This window comes from Bidens hawaiensis, unplaced genomic scaffold, assembly GCF_021521415.1.
Source record: "Bidens hawaiensis isolate Kalapana, Puna unplaced genomic scaffold, B.hawaiensis_p1.1 tig00003141_1, whole genome shotgun sequence".
Lineage (NCBI taxonomy): Eukaryota > Viridiplantae > Streptophyta > Magnoliopsida > Asterales > Asteraceae > Bidens > Bidens hawaiensis.
The window spans coordinates 1,695,472-1,713,534 of record NW_027491170.1 but is presented as its reverse complement, the minus strand read 5'-3'; the positions used below and the strand labels follow the sequence as shown (position 1 = coordinate 1,713,534).

The 18,063-nt window shown below is 32.5% G+C and overlaps 1 pseudogene across 1 annotated transcript; it reads left to right on the top strand.

Moving 5' to 3' along the window:
- The first annotated feature begins 2,390 nt into the window (after positions 1 to 2,390).
- Positions 2,391 to 16,402, top strand: LOC143622466 (putative E3 ubiquitin-protein ligase LIN-1; annotated as a pseudogene). Its single transcript, XR_013151709.1, has 16 exons — positions 2,391 to 3,133; positions 3,795 to 4,028; positions 5,512 to 5,600; positions 5,700 to 6,603; positions 6,728 to 6,948; positions 8,315 to 8,459; positions 9,163 to 9,424; positions 9,609 to 9,914; positions 10,688 to 10,812; positions 11,789 to 11,905; positions 12,108 to 12,239; positions 12,786 to 12,908; positions 13,002 to 13,112; positions 13,926 to 14,072; positions 14,152 to 14,397; positions 16,254 to 16,402. The product of XR_013151709.1 is annotated as a putative E3 ubiquitin-protein ligase LIN-1 (transcript).
- The last annotated feature ends 1,661 nt before the right edge of the window (positions 16,403 to 18,063 follow it).

Genomic DNA, 18,063 nt, shown 5'->3' with positions numbered 1-18,063 from the left:
TCACACATGATTACAACTTTATACACGAACCCATTAGGATATTTGTTCGATCTTTTAGTGACGACGACAACACCAAGAGAGCGTGCCAAGTTTTGTACCCAATTCATCAATTCTTCATGGGACCCGAACACCTAAAAATTAATAAAAAGTTAATAAAAAGAATAGATAATACACTTAATAATAAAAAGTTAATAAAAAATGTGTATATATAAGTTAATAAAAAAGAATAAATGATACACCTAATAATAAATGTGTATCATTAAAAACATGTATATATATTAAAAACCTAATTTGTTAAACTAGAAATAGTCAAAGGGTTATAATGGTAAATATTAATATTAAAAACCTAATTTGTTAAACTAGAAATAGTCAAAGGGTTATAATGGTAAATAGGGTTGTAAACTAGAAAAAAACCTACGGCCAAAACCAAAAAACCTAAAACTAATTTCTCTCCTAAACTCATCCGCCGCCTAACCCCTTTGCCGCCGTCTCCACCGTCGCCACCATCTCCGCACCGCAGGATACTCGCCGTCTCCACTGTCGCCTAACCCCTTTGCCGCCGTCTCCACCGTCGCCTAACCCCTTTGACGCCGTCTCCACCGTCGCCACCATCTCCGCACCGCAGGATACTCGCCGTCTCCACCGTCGCCTAACCCCTTTGCCGCCGTCTCCACCGTCGCCACCATCTCCGCCTAACCCCTTTGCCGCCGTCTCCACCGTCGCCGTCTCCACCGTCGCCACCATCTCCGTCGCCACCGTCTCCGTTCTTCGCTACCACCGCCGGCGATATCGAAACCCTAACCACCGTCTACCACCACGATTTTGAAAGAAAACCTAACCCAACACTGATTATACCTGATGAGTGAAAAATTGTGGTGTAGTCATGATAAATTCGTTATCTGCCATGGTAACAAATCGGAATATTAGTTTAGTTTAATCCTAAGAATTTTGTTATTGTTATTGTTAAATAATATTGAATCTGTTCATAAATTGTCAACTGTATTTTTTGTTTTGTTATGGTATAAATTTTCAACTGTATTTTGGGTTATGTAAAGATTTAAATTTTCATTGTTTTCTAGGTTTACAAATAAATGCTGACAACTTTTGGTTTAATGCTGACAACTTTTGGTCTTTGACTTTGGTATATTTTTTGGTATATTTAACAGAACCCTTAAAAAATTTTCTTAAACCTTTTCAAACTCAAAAAGCTAAAAGGTATAACTTTTTATTTCCGTCATCTCACTTAACTTTTGAAAACTTAATCATATGATACCGTACTAAAAAAATGCCGACCCAAACAAGCAAACAATTAAAACCGAACCGTAAACACCCGAATTTGGTAAAGTCTTATAAATTTACCCGTAATGGATTGTCATAATAAATATACATATATAATTTTTAGTGCTGTCTTTGAGATTTCAAGTCCCCAAGACGAGTACTAATAAATAGTCATTATATAACTTTTTTTTTCCAAAACTCATTGTAAGTTACTGGTTTACTTCATTACTAGACTCGGACTCAATAACATTTTATTAGATTGTTTAATGTTTAATGAACCTTTTCAGATTTTTAGGTACTTCTTTGTGTTTCTTATCAGCCATTTTCAACCAAATTCATTTACGATATAATTTTTTTAAAAAAATTCATGTCCTTACCGAGACTGTGTATAAACCAGTGCCCGAACCCCGCATTAAGTCTAAGATGGCATGGTAATTTTATAAGGTTTTATTAATTATTAATCTTATAGTATTATTATACTATTAAAGGCAAAACAAGATATCCACATGGCCTTTAACTAGAATTTTAACATAGGCTTCCAAGTCATCCGGTTTCCATCTATAGAATTGTCACATAATTCACTAATTAATGTTTATAAGAATCATAATATCACCAATTAACGCTTTCTAAAATCATAACCAACTATTTTCTTTCACATGATTTAAAAAACTGATTTTAACTACAATTAATTATTTATAACTGATTTTGTGATCTTTTTTTTAGTATGAGTATTATTTTAACAATTTAATGATTTGTATATTTATACAGTTTCTCATTCATACAATTTATATATATTTTTCCATCTCATGGTTTTGCAGAGAACAAGGTAAAGAATTCTTATGATATCTGCATATATATAACGTTTGAAGTATTTTTCACCTGTATGTAACACGGGCTACTATCATAGTTAAACATATTATAGTAATGCAAATATGACTAAAGATACAACACTCTGGGGTTTTTTAGTAATTTTACCAGCCGTCCTATATAAATTAAGACGCCAATACAATAATCTGTTAATTCCATCATTTCATCATTCCAATCTCACTCTTTGTGATATTAATAATCAATAATAATAATAATTTCTTTAACTACCTTTCAAACAACCATAAACCACCATGTCCACCACCACCACCATCCTCCACCACACCACCACCTTCCTCACCCAACTCCTCACCCACCCCGCCCGCCGCCACACCGCATTCTCCACACCCTCCAAACCCCCATTCTCCTTACCCAAACCCTCGAAACCGCCATCACTAACTCCACCTCAATTCCATTATCCGAAAACTTATTATCATCATACCCCGAAACCCCCTTTTCGTTGTTCGTATTGTCCCTCGTTTACACTCTATCCGACCGACATTTACTCGCCTCCATCGCCTTCCTTGAACTGTTTAAAATGGACCCTTTGGTTATGCGGTCGGAAGTCGCACCCCAGGTGTTCGAGGAAATGTTTCTGAGGTATTTCGTGCCCGTTCTCGATTGGTACAACGAGCAAAGATCGAGGATATTATCGTCATTGTGTTTGACTAATTCGGGATGTGAAAATTTGGAAAATGGTAAAAGTGATGGGAATGTTTCGATTGTGTCGTGTGTGAATTTGTTGTCGGGAATGAATGATAACCAAGCGGTGGAGTTGAAGGAGTTGGAGAGGGAGTATGAGATGGTGCTTGATGAGAATTGTCGGGTTTTTGTGGAGTATTTTAAGGAAGTGTTGAGGAGTGAAGACGGGAGTGTGATTGATCCGCCGGATGTGGTGTTTGAAGTGGTTGATAAAGGGGGTGAATGTGAGTGTGAACAAGGTGAAAAGAAGGTGTCGGATGAGTTTGGATCGAAAAATGGACGGTATAATGTAATGTTCGTTTTATTTTCCAGCTTATATTATTGTTATATGTTGTTTGATCTTCATGTATGGTGGTTAGGACTCAAACATCATATCAAAATCAATCAAGTACTGAACTTTTTTTTTGAGTTTAAATACATTCACTCTAAACGGGTTGAAATCGACCCGTTTTAATCTAAATGGGTCGAAATCGACCCATTATAAAGTAAATGGGCTGAATTGGTATTTTTAGAATTAGAAAATTAGTTTTTGGAAGTTGTATTAGTCATTTGTATTGTCTTTATTATGGAATTTTTTTATGTTTTATCTAATAAGTATTATGGCCAACAACACTTGAAAATCTCTCTGATACACCTTTGAACAGGTCAGATGAATATACAGCTTTAGTTTAATTCACCCATTTGATCTGTTAACAAGAAAATGTGACACAACTTATCCCATTTTCACATAAAAGATTCAGTTTTATTATTATTATTATTATAAAATGAATGAGTTTGCATTATGTATATAAAAGTGAACTATGAATCTATAGAATGGGTTTTCAAATTTTTTAAAAATTAGTTATTTCCATGGATTTATCTATAAATAGACAAATGCATGTTTGACAAAGTCAAGCTACTATTATTAGAATGATGCGTGACCAAATCTAGTGTTTTGTTATTTTATGCAGCCAATATGGACTGATAAAGGAGAAAAATCTATTGAAATCCAAATCAAAACCAATAATCTTTCAAGGTTTCCATCTTTCTTACCGGAACGAGTCTCTCCTCGAGTTTTGACCAATGAAAAATCATCTTCAAGATCAATAAAACCCTCACCAAATAATAATAATAAAGATTCTGGATCAGAAGCTGAAGATAATTCTAGTGCCATGTCATCCTCTGACTCAGACGCAGAACTAGAGGTACTAATTTACAGTTGGCAAAATGGCTAACTTTTGACATGGGTCAATGCCAGAGCTGTTCAAAAAGCTCCCGGCTTGTGGTTTGCTCGAATCGGCTCGTTTGTAAATGAGCTAAGCCTGGGACAAGGTAAGCCCGGCTCGTTAGGCTCGTTTAGCTGGCTCGTCGGCTCGTTTAAAATAAAGTTCAAATTTTAACATATGTAGATTAGATTATAACCCAAAAGTTAAATGTATGTAAATTAAAAAAAAAAATTAGTTTATCAATATGTGTAAAGATATAACTTGTTTTTTTTTAAATAAAATATAAACGAGTTTGCTCAACGAGCCACTAGCCGGATCAAGCTTTTTACGAGCCGAGCTCGAGCTCAACATTTTAGCTCGTTAAGACAATCGGGCTGAGCCCGAGCCCAACCTAATTTAGCTCGGCTTAGCTCTTTATAGCCCTAGTCTAAACAATTTGGTTTGTGCCAACTTGGTTGAAAATATGTCAAAATGGGCTCATGTTAAAACGGGTGTGGGTCAAAAAGGAATACTTTTTGGTCTGTGAAAAAATTTAGTCAAGGCCACTGGGTCGGGCAACTTTTCAAAATGTGTGTGGGTCAAGACGGGCAATTTTTTTTGGTAAGGCCATACTGCCATGTTGGATTGACCCAAAAACACCTTTGTTCAAAAGTTTGTAAATCATAATCATAATAGAGGTGTGCATGGGTCAGTTTTGGACTCAAAACCGAAAATTCGGTTTTTGGGTTTTTGAAAACCATTCGGTTTTAACAATGTGTTCGGTTTGGCGTCGGTTGTTTTTTCTCCTGTTTTTTTTTTCTCGGAATGAAAAAAATGGTCCAAAATTATGAATTTGGCCTGAAACTTTGGGCCTATGTTTTTTTTTTGTTAATTAATTATAAACTGATTATTACTCATTAGGACTAGACCATTAATTAGTATTTCATAAATTGCTTCGCACTGAAAAATTAAAATTAAAATCCATAAATTTAATAAAAAAATGTCATTTTTTTCGGGTTGGTTTTTTCCTCAGCTTTCAGTTATCACTACTGTACATCCAAAATCGAAAACGAACCAGAAATCTGTTTTTTTTTAAAACGTAATGCCAAACCGTCGGTTGGGTTCAGTTATTTCGGTTTGACTGGCTAGGGCCAAAAAGGGATCTGGTCAAATAACGAATTTGGGAATGAAACTTTGACCCAAAACATCTTTTGTCCAAAAGTTTATAAATACACTTTGTGTGTGTCTTTCAACCCGTTGGACCCATTTGACTTGTTGCTATATCTTTTTATTTACTATTAGAACCGTTAGCAATAAAACATAACCTAATTGACCCATTGATAAGTTAACGGGCTGAATTGCCACATCAACACTAATTGATACAAACAATAAAGAAGAAAGAATATTCTCCTTTGTTTGACTGATAATTTTTAGGCAACATTTTGTGTTCAGTATTAAAGCTGTCTTTTCTGTTTTTACAAAGGAACAAAACATTGAAATAACATTGCGGGAGTCAAAGAAAACACAATCCCAGAAACAAAAACAGAAACAGCCAATCGTAATAGAATCAAGGTAACAACTTTCATTCCAACTTTTCAATAAAGCATCTTTCTTGATTTCACATTTTCAAAATCTTGATTAATCTTGTTCTTATTTTGTTTTAAAAATCAGTTCTTTTGATCCTCTAATGGGAGACTATGATAACATGATCAATGAAGGAAAACATACACCTCCTAAAGATTTTGTATGTCCAATAACAACCCATATATTTAATGACCCGGTTACTTTAGAAACGGGTCAAACGTATGAACGTAAAGCGATTCAACAATGGTTAGAAAGAGGAAACTCGACTTGCCCGATTACTAGACAAAAGCTTCACACCACTCAACTTCCAAAAACAAACTATATCCTTAAACATCTTATTGCCAGCTGGCAAGAATTGAATCCCACCAATTCCAATCAAGAAAACGAGCAGTTAGACGTTGCTTCATTGACTTTGACTTCACCAGATGATGAAACAGATGGAACAGTTAACGAACTGAGAGTTGCAATTACTAAACTTTGTACTTCTGAGGTGTTGAAAGAAGCAGAAGCTGCAGTTTTCACAATTGAAAGATTTTGGCAAGAATCAAACGAATCGGGCCTGGAATTTGAAATTCAAGATATGCTTTCGCAACCACCCGTTATAAACGGTTTTATGGAGATTCTTTTTAGTTCAATCAACACTCGAGTTTTGATATCAACTGTTTTCCTACTTTGTGAACTCGGGTCAAGACACGAAAATGTGATCTCAACGTTAACGCGGGTTGAATCAGATGTTGAATGTGTGATTGCACTTTTTCAAAAAGGGTTGTTTGAAGCAGTTGTTTTGATTCATTTATTGAAACCGTCTATTTCGACACTTGCTCAAGTTTACTTAGTGGATTCCCTTTTGAGTGTTGTGAATAAGAACGAAAACGAGTTTTTTAAAATGTGTGTGAAACCGAAAACAGCTGCAGTTTTGTTGTTGGGACAGATTGTCTCAGGTGGTGATGATGGTGCAGTTTTTGAAGTTAGACGGGTGATCTCTGGGAAGGTATTCTTTGTTATTTTTGCTGTGTTTTTTTTTTTTTTTTTTTTTTTTCGTGCATATTTTAAATTTTTTGCTTGGATATTTTTTGGTATAATATACAACTGATACACATTTTTCATTTTGGAAGGTGATTGAATGCATTATTAGTAGTTTGGAATCTGAGTGGATTGAAGAACGAATCACAGCCGTTCGTCTATTGTCGAAATGTATACAAGAAGATGGAAAATGTAGGAATGTTATTGCTGATAAGGCTGAGTTGGCGCCAGTTTTAGAGATTCTTGTGGGGACGAATGATCAAGATCGGTTTGAAATTGTTCAGTTTATTTCTGAGTTAGTTAAATTAAACAGGTATTTAGGTTCTCAGTTTTGCTATTATAGATATGGGAATCTCGACCCGTTTACTTTTATATGTCAAATTGGTGAATTAAATAATAACTTACAAGTGTGCTTTTAATATATAAAGCCTCCTAATTTTTGTTTATTTAAAATATCAGATTTTGTAAAGTAATATAACCTCCAAATATGTTTTTCTCACTTTTATGTATGGGTCAGGCTAAACGTACCCTCTTGGTTGCTTGTCATACCCCCCCCCCCCTTAGGGAAAACCAACTTTCATATTACCCCTTGAAATCAAATATTACCAAATTAGCACAAAAATAAGGATTTCATATTTTTTTTTTTACAAGTTGCATTTTTTTTTATGATTTCGAGTTTAGGGTTTCGGGTTTTAGGTTTTCGAGTTTAGGATTTATTTTGTAAAAGATAAAGAGGTAAAATAAGGATATTATAAATATAAATATATATACTATTAAAACTTAAAAAAAATATATTATAAATATTTACAATATTAATGCTAAAAAATAAATTAGCAACAAACCGACGACTCGTATTGCGTTTCATTATTGTTATTACCTTTTAATAATAAGAAAAAGGATCCAGTTACAACAGAGAGGCAGGTAAGCGGGCAACAAGCTGCGCCACCACCCCCTTTTGAATGGCAAACCCGATCCTACTGAAAACATAGTTATTGTTCTTCGGCGTCGCTGAGTTACTATGCACGACCCGCTGAACTCTTTTTAAAAACGAAGCAGCATCGGGGGCGAGAGACCCAAATGTATCAAAAGCAAAAGCGATGAAGGCATGTTGATTCTCAGCACAAACCTTATCGTGCTTAGTAATTTTTCCTGCTTCTGCCTTTAGCACCGCTTGCCTAGCAACAAACCCGGTGTCCCTAAGCCCGACGAGAGGGGACACTCCAGTAAGGTCCACACAAGCATGCTTCCCCCCACCCATCCAAACACAAGAATGTCCCGCTGGTCGGAGAGTTTTTAATTAATAGTAATACTTGATAGTTTTTAATTTGATATATGTAGTGGAGATTATTAAGTGAAAAAAATGTTGTAGGGACTAATATGTATATTAAGAGGTAATAGTAATTTATCTAATAAGTTAAAAGGGGGGTGTATATTTAGTAAAAATGGTGTAAGGGGAGGGGGGGGGGGTACGTTTAGCAGCACCCTGTATGGCACCCTGTATCGATTTGGGTTATGTTTAATCTTTAACGGGTAATATCTGTAAAATTCAAAATATTAGCTGTTTTGTATCAACCATATGAAAATACACCTCTATGACTTAGAAACATATATCTATGGTTATTTTGTGGCCAGTTTTTTTTATTAATTTTTTTATTTTTTATATATGTTTGTTATCATAGGAGAACATTCAACAATCAAATTTTGCATATCATAAAGGATGAAGGAAATTTTAGTACAATGCATACACTCCTTGTATATCTACAAACTGCTGAAACTGAACAACTACCGGCTGTTGCTGGTCTCCTTCTCCAACTAGACCTTTTGGTTTGACTCTCTCTCCATATATATATATATATTGTGTGTGTGTAAGTATAGGGTAGGGTTCTATGTGTAACACAGTTTTTTGTGAGAACAAAAATAACAAAGTAAATCATCCATTTTTCGTAAGTAACAAGTAAAGGTTTTTAAAAGTGTGAACCATTGATAGTATAGTGATTTAGGTTTGTTCTTTTTGTTCTCGAAATAATTTCGTCTCCTTTAAGGAACCTCTCCCTGTGTATATATATGTGTGTGCATGCATGTACACACATACGTATGAATTATAGAAATAATTTGATTTAATTCAGAGACGGGTTAAGAATGGTTGGGTGAGAAGTAAATGGTCATTTGTCTTTTTGAAGAAAGTAACTTAGGAAGTTTTATGCATTAAAAGTTCACTTTGCACGTGTGTGACCCATATTCTTCTAAGCTACATTTTCTGTTTTATCCATTCAACCCAATAAACATTATCCGAATCAACCCATTCGTAAGCGTTTAGTATATATTAGATTATTAGTATTAGAGTTTACTTATGTTTAGCCCACGGGCCTAAGTTAGTTTTCTTTAAGATTTGTTTATGGTTTCCTATATATTAACGTTTCCCCCTCCATTTTAGTTACATAATTCAGTTATAATGTAGTTCATTGCTTTAACATTAAGTAAACATATGGAAAATGTAACTCTAGTTTTACACATTTTATTTCTGCAGGCGGAACCAAGAAAGATGAGTATTTATAGAGAAGAAGCCATTGATACTCTTATATCATGTCTTAAAAATTCAAACTCCCCATCGGCTCAAATTGCAGCTTGTGAGACAATTTTAGCCCTTCAAGGGCGTTTTTCGTCTTTTGGCAAGCCCCTTAGTCGTGCATGTCTTCTAAAAAACGCGGGACTTGATAAAAGTTATCGTTCTACAATAAGAAAAGAACAACTTGCAACCGTTTCGGGAGAAATACAAGAAACTATGGTTAGTGCTTAAATGATTAACTTTATATATATCCTTATAAAACTATAAAATTTCATATATAATCTACCAGGTCTTGTTATATCATATTTTAACAAACGTTCACGAACATAAATGAGTGAACGAGACGTGTTCATGTAAACCATTATGGAACTAGGTTTTATATTTGATTCTTTATTGACAGGAAGAAGAAGAAGAAAAGGCTGCTGATGAATGGGAAAGAAAGACGGCTTTTGTTTTGGTGAGCCACGAATTTGGTCTTATTTTCGAGGGTTTATCAGAGGGGCTAAAAAGTAATTATGCAGAAATATATTCTTCATGTTTTGTGTGTGCAACATGGCTTGTACATATGCTCACACTTCTTCCCGATACTGGAATTAAAGGGGCCGCACGGATTTGTTTGCTTAATCGGTTCATATCGGTTTTTAAATCCGCAAAAGATATAGAAGATAAAGCTCTTTCTGTGCTTGCTCTTAGAAGTTTCATCCATGATCCTGGTTAGTATCTATCAGTTTAAGGTTCCTTATGGGTAAAATGACCAAACTACCCTCATTTGCAAGGCACGTTAACAGAAAATCTAACGCCTGTTATTGGAAAGGATGTAAACTGTGACAGCATATGAATATAGAGGATGATTTATATTATTTCCTTAGTTTATGGAAAGTGAAATTTGGTATATATATACTTAACGGGCGAAAAATGTAATATACTCTAAAAATGAAGTTACAAGTTATAAGGAAACGTAGTTTATTCAGAATTCAAAAAAATTGTAATAAACTGTAATTATTCAAAAAAATCAGACAATTATACTTTTGGTAATGTAATTCGGGTAATTATATTTGAGGTTTTTTTAATTATTTATAGAATTAGTTTCATACATTTACTTGTGAATTTCATAAAATCATATTCACCATTTCGAAACATCAACAAGATCATATATATTGATTCCATAGTAGATAAATAACATTAGTTACTTGTAACACCCTTACCCTGAATAAATAAATGGGAAACGTTATTATTATTTTGAACCGTCTCGACGAGTAATGTTCTCTTTGTCTATTTACTGAAACATAGTGCTATTAGTAATTGATTTTTATCTACTATTAAATGGACAAATATGAGATTTTTACCGTTTTCAAAATGCCATGATGATATCATGAGTTTTAAGTGATATATATGAAATTGCTCCTTATCTATACTACAAAAACACATTTTATATGATATATATGAAACTTTATAGATTTCACATCATTATTTTACTGGATTTCAGATGGGCTGAGGGACATAAACCCTCACATGAAGGATATCTTGAAGGGTTTAAGAGAGTTCAAAAAGTCATCTACAGTTGCGTTCGAAATGCTTAAAGTACTTTCAGAAGGAAGTGAATCTAGTGCTGTGAGTTTATTATTTTGTAGCAAAATCTAAAAGCTAGAAGTATATAGCATTGTCCTGCCTACGGGTGTAGCCAAGCTGAGCCGAGCCCCCGTGATCAAGCTCGAGCTAGGATTGTTTATTATTATTAATTAATCTATATACATTTTTTTTATTTTTATATATTTTCTAATTATAGTTTGTATATATAACATAATGCATATTATTTATATTATTTGTTTTTTTATCATAGTTACATGTATAATAATATCAAAGTTTTTTTATCGAAGTTTTATGTATAATAATAATAATAGTAATAATAATAATATTTATCATATAAATATTTATTTAATATAATAAAATTGTTTATTAATAATAGGGGCTTGTATAGACTCGCGAGCCGGCTCAAGCTCGATAAGTGAAGTTGGGTCTCTAATCGTTTAACTTACGGGAGCTTGTGCTAGGCCCATGAGTAGTTTTCATGCTCAAACTTGGCTCAGGCTCAGTTCATTTATTATTTATTAAGTGATTTATATACATTTTCTAACTAATCTTTGTATATAATTTAGTTGTACTTTCTATATATAACATAATGTATATTATTTAGTTTCATTTATCATAACTTTATATATATATAATAATAGTTATCATATAAATATATATCTGCTATAATCCAAATTTTATTAATAATAGGCTTATTTAGACTCGTGAGCCAGCTCGAGCTCGATAAGAGTGAAGCTCGGGTTCATTTATTAAACAAGCTTATTTGTAGGCACGGGCTTACGCTCAGCTCGTTTAAGCTCGGCTTGATTCAAACTTTTAGCAAGCCGATCTTGAGTAGTTCATGAATGGCTCGGCTCATTTACGCCCCTAATCCTAGGTGCAATTTGTGTTAGGTTCTGATTGGTATAACCGAACCCAAACATGACCCGTTTACTTATTTAAATAGGTTAGTTAATGGGTTGGTCAGGGCTAACTAATTGTTATTTGTTGGTATCAGGATCTATGGAATCATAAAGAACTAGCCCAACAAGACTGCAGCTTAAATGGAGAAGTTTTATCACTTTTATGTTTTAAAGACAAGATTTTTTCGGGTCATTCAGATGGTACGATAAAGGTACTTCCTGTACACTTTGTAAATCATATCCATTATTAACATTTACAACTACAACCCATTTACTACGGATTTTGTTTAATCTCAAACAAGTCAACTTAAACAGTTGACTAAACGGGAATGTGTCAAACAGGTTGAAAGTCGCCTATATCATCTAATAATAACATATTCTGTTTGAGACTGATTTTTAACTAATATTCTGAAGGTTTGGACTGGTAAAGGTAGTGTTCTACATCTGCTTCAAGAAATTAGAGAACACTCAAAGGCAGTTACTAGTTTGACTGTTTTACAATCTGGGGATACACTTTACAGCGGTTCACATGATAAAACTGTTCAGGTAAAATACAATGCATTTGTTTTTTATTTCGTTTGTTTGAAACTGAGTACTAGATTATTAGTTTCTAATGTTTGGATAAATAATTCTAAGATAGTCACATTCATGCAGCAAAACTAATTATTTATAAAATATTAAGAGTTATTGTTTATCTACTGACTTTTTTTTTGTTGATAATACTGTTAAATTTATAATTTACTGGAAGAATATCGACCTTCGATACTTTTTAAAAAAATAAATTTGTTAACTAATGATTTATTAAAAAATTAAGTTTTTATATGTATTTCTATAAGTTCAAAGTTTCGTATATATCTTTCTGAATTTCATAATTTGTTATTTACACTTTCAAAACACAGTAAACACTGAATATATCATATATCCTCTTTCAATAGTAAATAAATGAAGTTAGTTAGTTATAAAGTGTATATTTCACTGAAACAAATAGGAAAACACTCATGTCAGCACATAATATTCTTCTTGTTTATCTAGTGATTCTCTTATCGTTTATTATAATAGCTGAATCCTAATACTTTTTCCATAATCAACTAGGGATGGTCTATTAATAAGGAAATGATCCAATGTGAACAAGTGTATGATGTCAAAGATCATGTTAACAACCTGTTAGTTGCAAACAGCATCTCATGTTTTATCCCTCAAGGTGCTGGAATCAAGGTACATTTTTATTTTTTATCTTTATAATATGGTTTTTTTTCCTATACAGTACTTTCCAATTTAGTTACATTAATAAAGTAAAATTGTTATCAGATTCATTCATGGAGTGGAACATCAAAGCAACTTAATCCTAGTAAATATGTCAAGTGTTTGGCCCTTGTTCATGGAAGATTGTATTCAGGATGTCAGGATAATAGCATTCAGGTGTGTTTTATTGTGTTTATGGGATGGTTGGGTAACGGTTCAAAACTCGTTTTGGTTGAAAGAAGTTGTTTACACCTTGTAGGCATGCAAAAGAACAAAATGTACAGTGAACAGTTCATGAACTCTTCAGCAGGAAGTTCGTTTCCTTTAATGAACGAACATACATGAACAAAAAAAAATGTTTGTTTAGTTAAACGAACATGAACACGGACACACATGATACGTTCGTTCATTTAAATTCATTTAGGTTTGTCCATTTACGTTCGTTAGTATACTGTTAACGAAAACATGAACGGATACGAATATATATGTTCATTTTCCTTGTCTCGTTCGTTCATTATGTTCATGAAAGTTTGTTTACTTTTATTCATTTAAATTAGTTTATGTTCGTTCGTTTACAGAACGAACATAAGCGATCACAAGCGTGTTTATTTTCTCAATGAACGAGCACAAATGCGTGTCTCGTTCGTTCATATATGTTCGTGAAAACGTTTATTCGTTTAAATTCGTGCATATATGTTTGTTACTTTACTGTAACGAACAAACATAAACTAACACAAACATGTTCATTTCTTAATGAATGAACATGAACAAGAATAATCCCCTTTCATTTAGTCGTTCGTGTTCAGTTAAAGTTAAACGAAACGAACGGAATACGAATAAGAACATGCTCCGTTCGTGTTAGTTCGGTTCGTTTAAAAGTCTAACAGCCAAGGTCACTTGACGCTGACAAACAAACATCTTTTTTCTTTCTATTTTAAAATCTTCTTTAAATGTCATGCATTAGAAATAACACTTTATCATGTTTTACAGGAGATCGACTTAGCAACGGGCACATTAAGTTCCATTCAAAGCGGGTCAAGAAAACTTCTAGGAAAGTCATACCCCGTCAATGCCTTGATAGTTCATGACGGACTTATATACTCAGCCAGCTCATCAATTGAAGGAACTGCATTAAAGGTCTAAATAATCACTTATTTATATCATTCTTTTGATCAATATCTAAAGCTTTTATTCAATCAAATCTTATTGTTTTAAGATATGGAACGCGTCAAATCACACTTTAACTCATTCGGTATCATTGGCGAGTGAAGTGCGCACAATGGTTATTAGCTCGGATATGATTTATATGGGTTGCAAAGGCGGGATTATTGAAGTATGGTGTAAAAAGAAGTTAAGTAGAAAAGAAATACTACAAACTGGTACAAATTGTAAAGTTATTTGCATGGCTCTAGATAGCAATGAAGATTATTTGGTGGTTGGAACCTCTGATGGCAGAGTTCAGGTAATAAATATATACCAAAGTCCAAACTGATCAAATTTGTCTTCTTTTAAATATATATATATATAGGAGTTGGTTCATTTCAGAAGTGATCTTATGGTGAGAAGTGTGAGAAGAGATTCTAACCAATCAAAATTTTTCTATTTAATTTTGGATTATTTAATTTTTGAAGTATATTAGTAAAAAGTTTAATGAGTTTTCTTTGGTAATTAATACTAATTAATGTTAAGTTACAAATGACTATACATTTATTTTTATTTTTTAATTTGATTTAATCTTCAAAAAATACATAAAACAAAACCACCATACTCATACTAAAAAAAAATACATTAACCATCATAAAAACAATTACCTACACAATTATAATATTAACCTACACATAAAAAAAACTAGTTCACATTATCACCTACACATATCACAATATTAATATACATGCACATAACTAGTTCATGGTAACCTACACAAATCACAATATTAACCTGTATATACAAATTTCATTACTTCATGTTATAGCCTACCCATTTGTATTTACCTACGCAGATCAGAAAATTAACATACACAAACAAAACTTGCTCATGATATCACATACAATTAATGATATTAACCTAAACTTGTAAAATATTCGCAACGTATGAACACATCATGTTTTTTATTTTTATTTTCATTATTCTATAAACTATCTTTTATGTGTAGGCAATACGAGTTATATGTAGGTGAATATTATTTATATGTAGGTGAAAATAAAATGAATTAGCAATCTGTGTAGGTAAATACGAGTTATGTGTAGGTGACTATTAGTTATGTGTTGGTGAAAACAAAAGAAACAAAATTTGTATAGATGAAAACAAGTTGTGTTTGTCATACGGGTTACATTTTGATAAAAATAAAAGTAACTAACAATTTGTATAATTAAACATGAGCTATATGTAGATTATTTTGTTACTTGTGTACGTGGTCAATTAATTACAATTTACCTACATATACATTTATTTTCATATGTAGGTACGTAAAAGAAATTCAAATAAATCTTTTGAAACCATGAATGTAAAAAATTTTCTCTTGATTATATTTCATTAAAATTATTCTAGAGGATTCTATATTTAAAAGTCAATTTATATTTTCTAAAATTTGTAACTTTCTACAAGATTTAATATGAAGAATAATTTGGGAGTAATTAGGGGAATTAATGATTTGAACAACTAGGAGATAATCAATGGTTGAGATCGACTTCTCGCACTTCTCGCTATAATATCACTTCTCGCATGATCCATCCCCTATATATATATGTATGTATTATTGAAAAAAGAAATGGGCCAAATGTGTAATGAATTTTAATGCATACACCTTAGGGTTTGCACGGTTCAATTTGGGTTGGTTTTTCGGTTGTCATTTGAGCTTGAAAGTTTTTGGCATAAAAATTTTTGGCCCAAAATAATGAATCTTGGTCTACTTTATTTCGTTAATTAATAACTAATTTTGATTATTACACATATGACTGAAATATTTGAGTTACATATTGATTAAATTGTTATAAATTACTTTAAATAAAAAAAATGAAAATCTAAAAATCGGTTTGGTTTCTTCGATTTTTATTTCATACAAAGTCAAAACCTAACCGTAGGTTGGGTTCTTGCAAAAATATAAAACCAAACTGTCAGTTCTTGTTTCGGTTCGGTTTTTCTAGATCATTTTTTCTGGTTTTATGCACACGCCTACAGACCTATAGTTACACACCCTCTTTAAAAAAAACCTTCTTTTTTTCTTATTTTTAACTAAGGATAATTTATTTGATAATGTAGTTTTGGTAATTCATATACTATACATATTATTAGTTGCAAATGAATTTGTTTGTTTTGTAGGCATGGGGAGTGAGTTAAAGATATCTTGTTAAATATGAAGACAAGTTTGACTGATATCTTTTCAAAGGTTCATAAATGACTAAGTGAGTATTTTTAATTTTTTTTATTTAAGAAAGTCATATAACTAATAATATGTATAGCTCTAATTATTTTAAGGGTCAGGCTAAATGTACCCCTGGCTAAATGTACCCCCCCTGGTTGCTTGTCATATCCCCCCCTCCCCCTGGCAAAACCAACTTTAATATTACCCCTTGAAGTTATATAATTACCAAATTAGCACAAAAACAAGGATTTCATTTTTTTTTACAAGTTGCGTTTTTTTTATGATTTCGAGTTTTGGTTTAGGGTTTAGGGTTCGGTTTTAGGGTTTAGGTTTCGGGTTTAGGGTTTAGGGTTTAGGGTTCGGGTTTAGAGTTTAGGTTTTCGGGTTTCCAGTTTCGGGTTTAGAGTTTAGGGTTTAGGGTTTCGGGTTCGGGTTTAGGGTTTAGGGTTCGGGTTTTGGGTTTAGGTTTTCGGGTTTAGGGTTTAGGGTTCGGGTTTAGGGTTTAGGGTTCGGGTTTAAGGTTTTAGGTTTTTGAGTTTCGGGTTTATTTTGTAAAAGATAAAGAGGTAAAATAAGGATATTATAAATATATATACTATTAAATTTTAAAAAATATTAAATATTTACAATATTAATACTAATAAAATAAATTAATAGTAATACTTGATAGTTTTTAATTTGATATATGTGATGAAGATTATTAAGTGAAAAATATATTGTAGGGACTAATATGTATTTAATTAATGTTAAAGGGTAATAGTAATTTATCTAATAAGTTAAGGGGGGTGTATATTTAGTAAAAATGGTGTAAAGGGGGGGGGGGGGTATGTTTAGCAGCACCCTTATTTTAATGACCTCGTGTCGCATCGGTTATGGCTAGTTTAAGTGATTTAGAGCCTTCAGGATGGTTTACAAGTTTTTTTTGAATATATTGTTTTGTATAGTGTTAGTATTGTATCGATAAACGGCCAAACGGGTGGCGAACAATGTCGCCTTTAGGTCTCTAGGACAACATCATTATGTTACTACATATATTGTTGTATTTGTATTCATGTTTCTTTGTAATGTTGTGTAGAAACTAACACATGAAATGTGTTGTGGTGCTCTTTATTTGGAATGTTTTATTTATTTTTTTTATCTTAAACGAATCAGATAATAAAATTAGTATAAATAAAAAAATAGGTTTAAAGAGTCAACTTGGTTGAAAATTGCCAAAAAAAAAATTGTTTTTAATACATCCACCTATTTTAACAAATAAAATAAAATTAGATTATTACAAGAGTAAAATGTAGTGAAATATCCTTTCCAAATTCTTTTATTCATAAATTTTGGATCATTCACTAAAATGTACCCAACTTACAATTGTAGTTCATCATTGATCCAACGGTATGTGAATGAAGGGTAGAGTTTGGGGCCTTTGAGATCACAAGCTTGATCCTGACTCAAGGTTGGGTATATGGGTATTCTTGGAAACTAGGTGATGCGGTGGACATGTGCGCCGGTTTATACCCCTTGGTTGTGGTGGTGCAACTTCGCCATTCAAAAAAAAAAAAAAAAAAGAACTAGCATTACAGTTATACTATTTTATAATATGAATGGACTTAAATTGTAATTTTTATGTAAGCAACCTTTAAAACTTATCTTTTGATGTAATCTAAATTATAAAACTTTTATGAGTGAGTACAAATTTGATTTGTTACAAGCCATGCTTAAAATGACTAGTAAAAATTTGATTTGTCCATGGTCCATTGTAAGAAGACTTTGCAC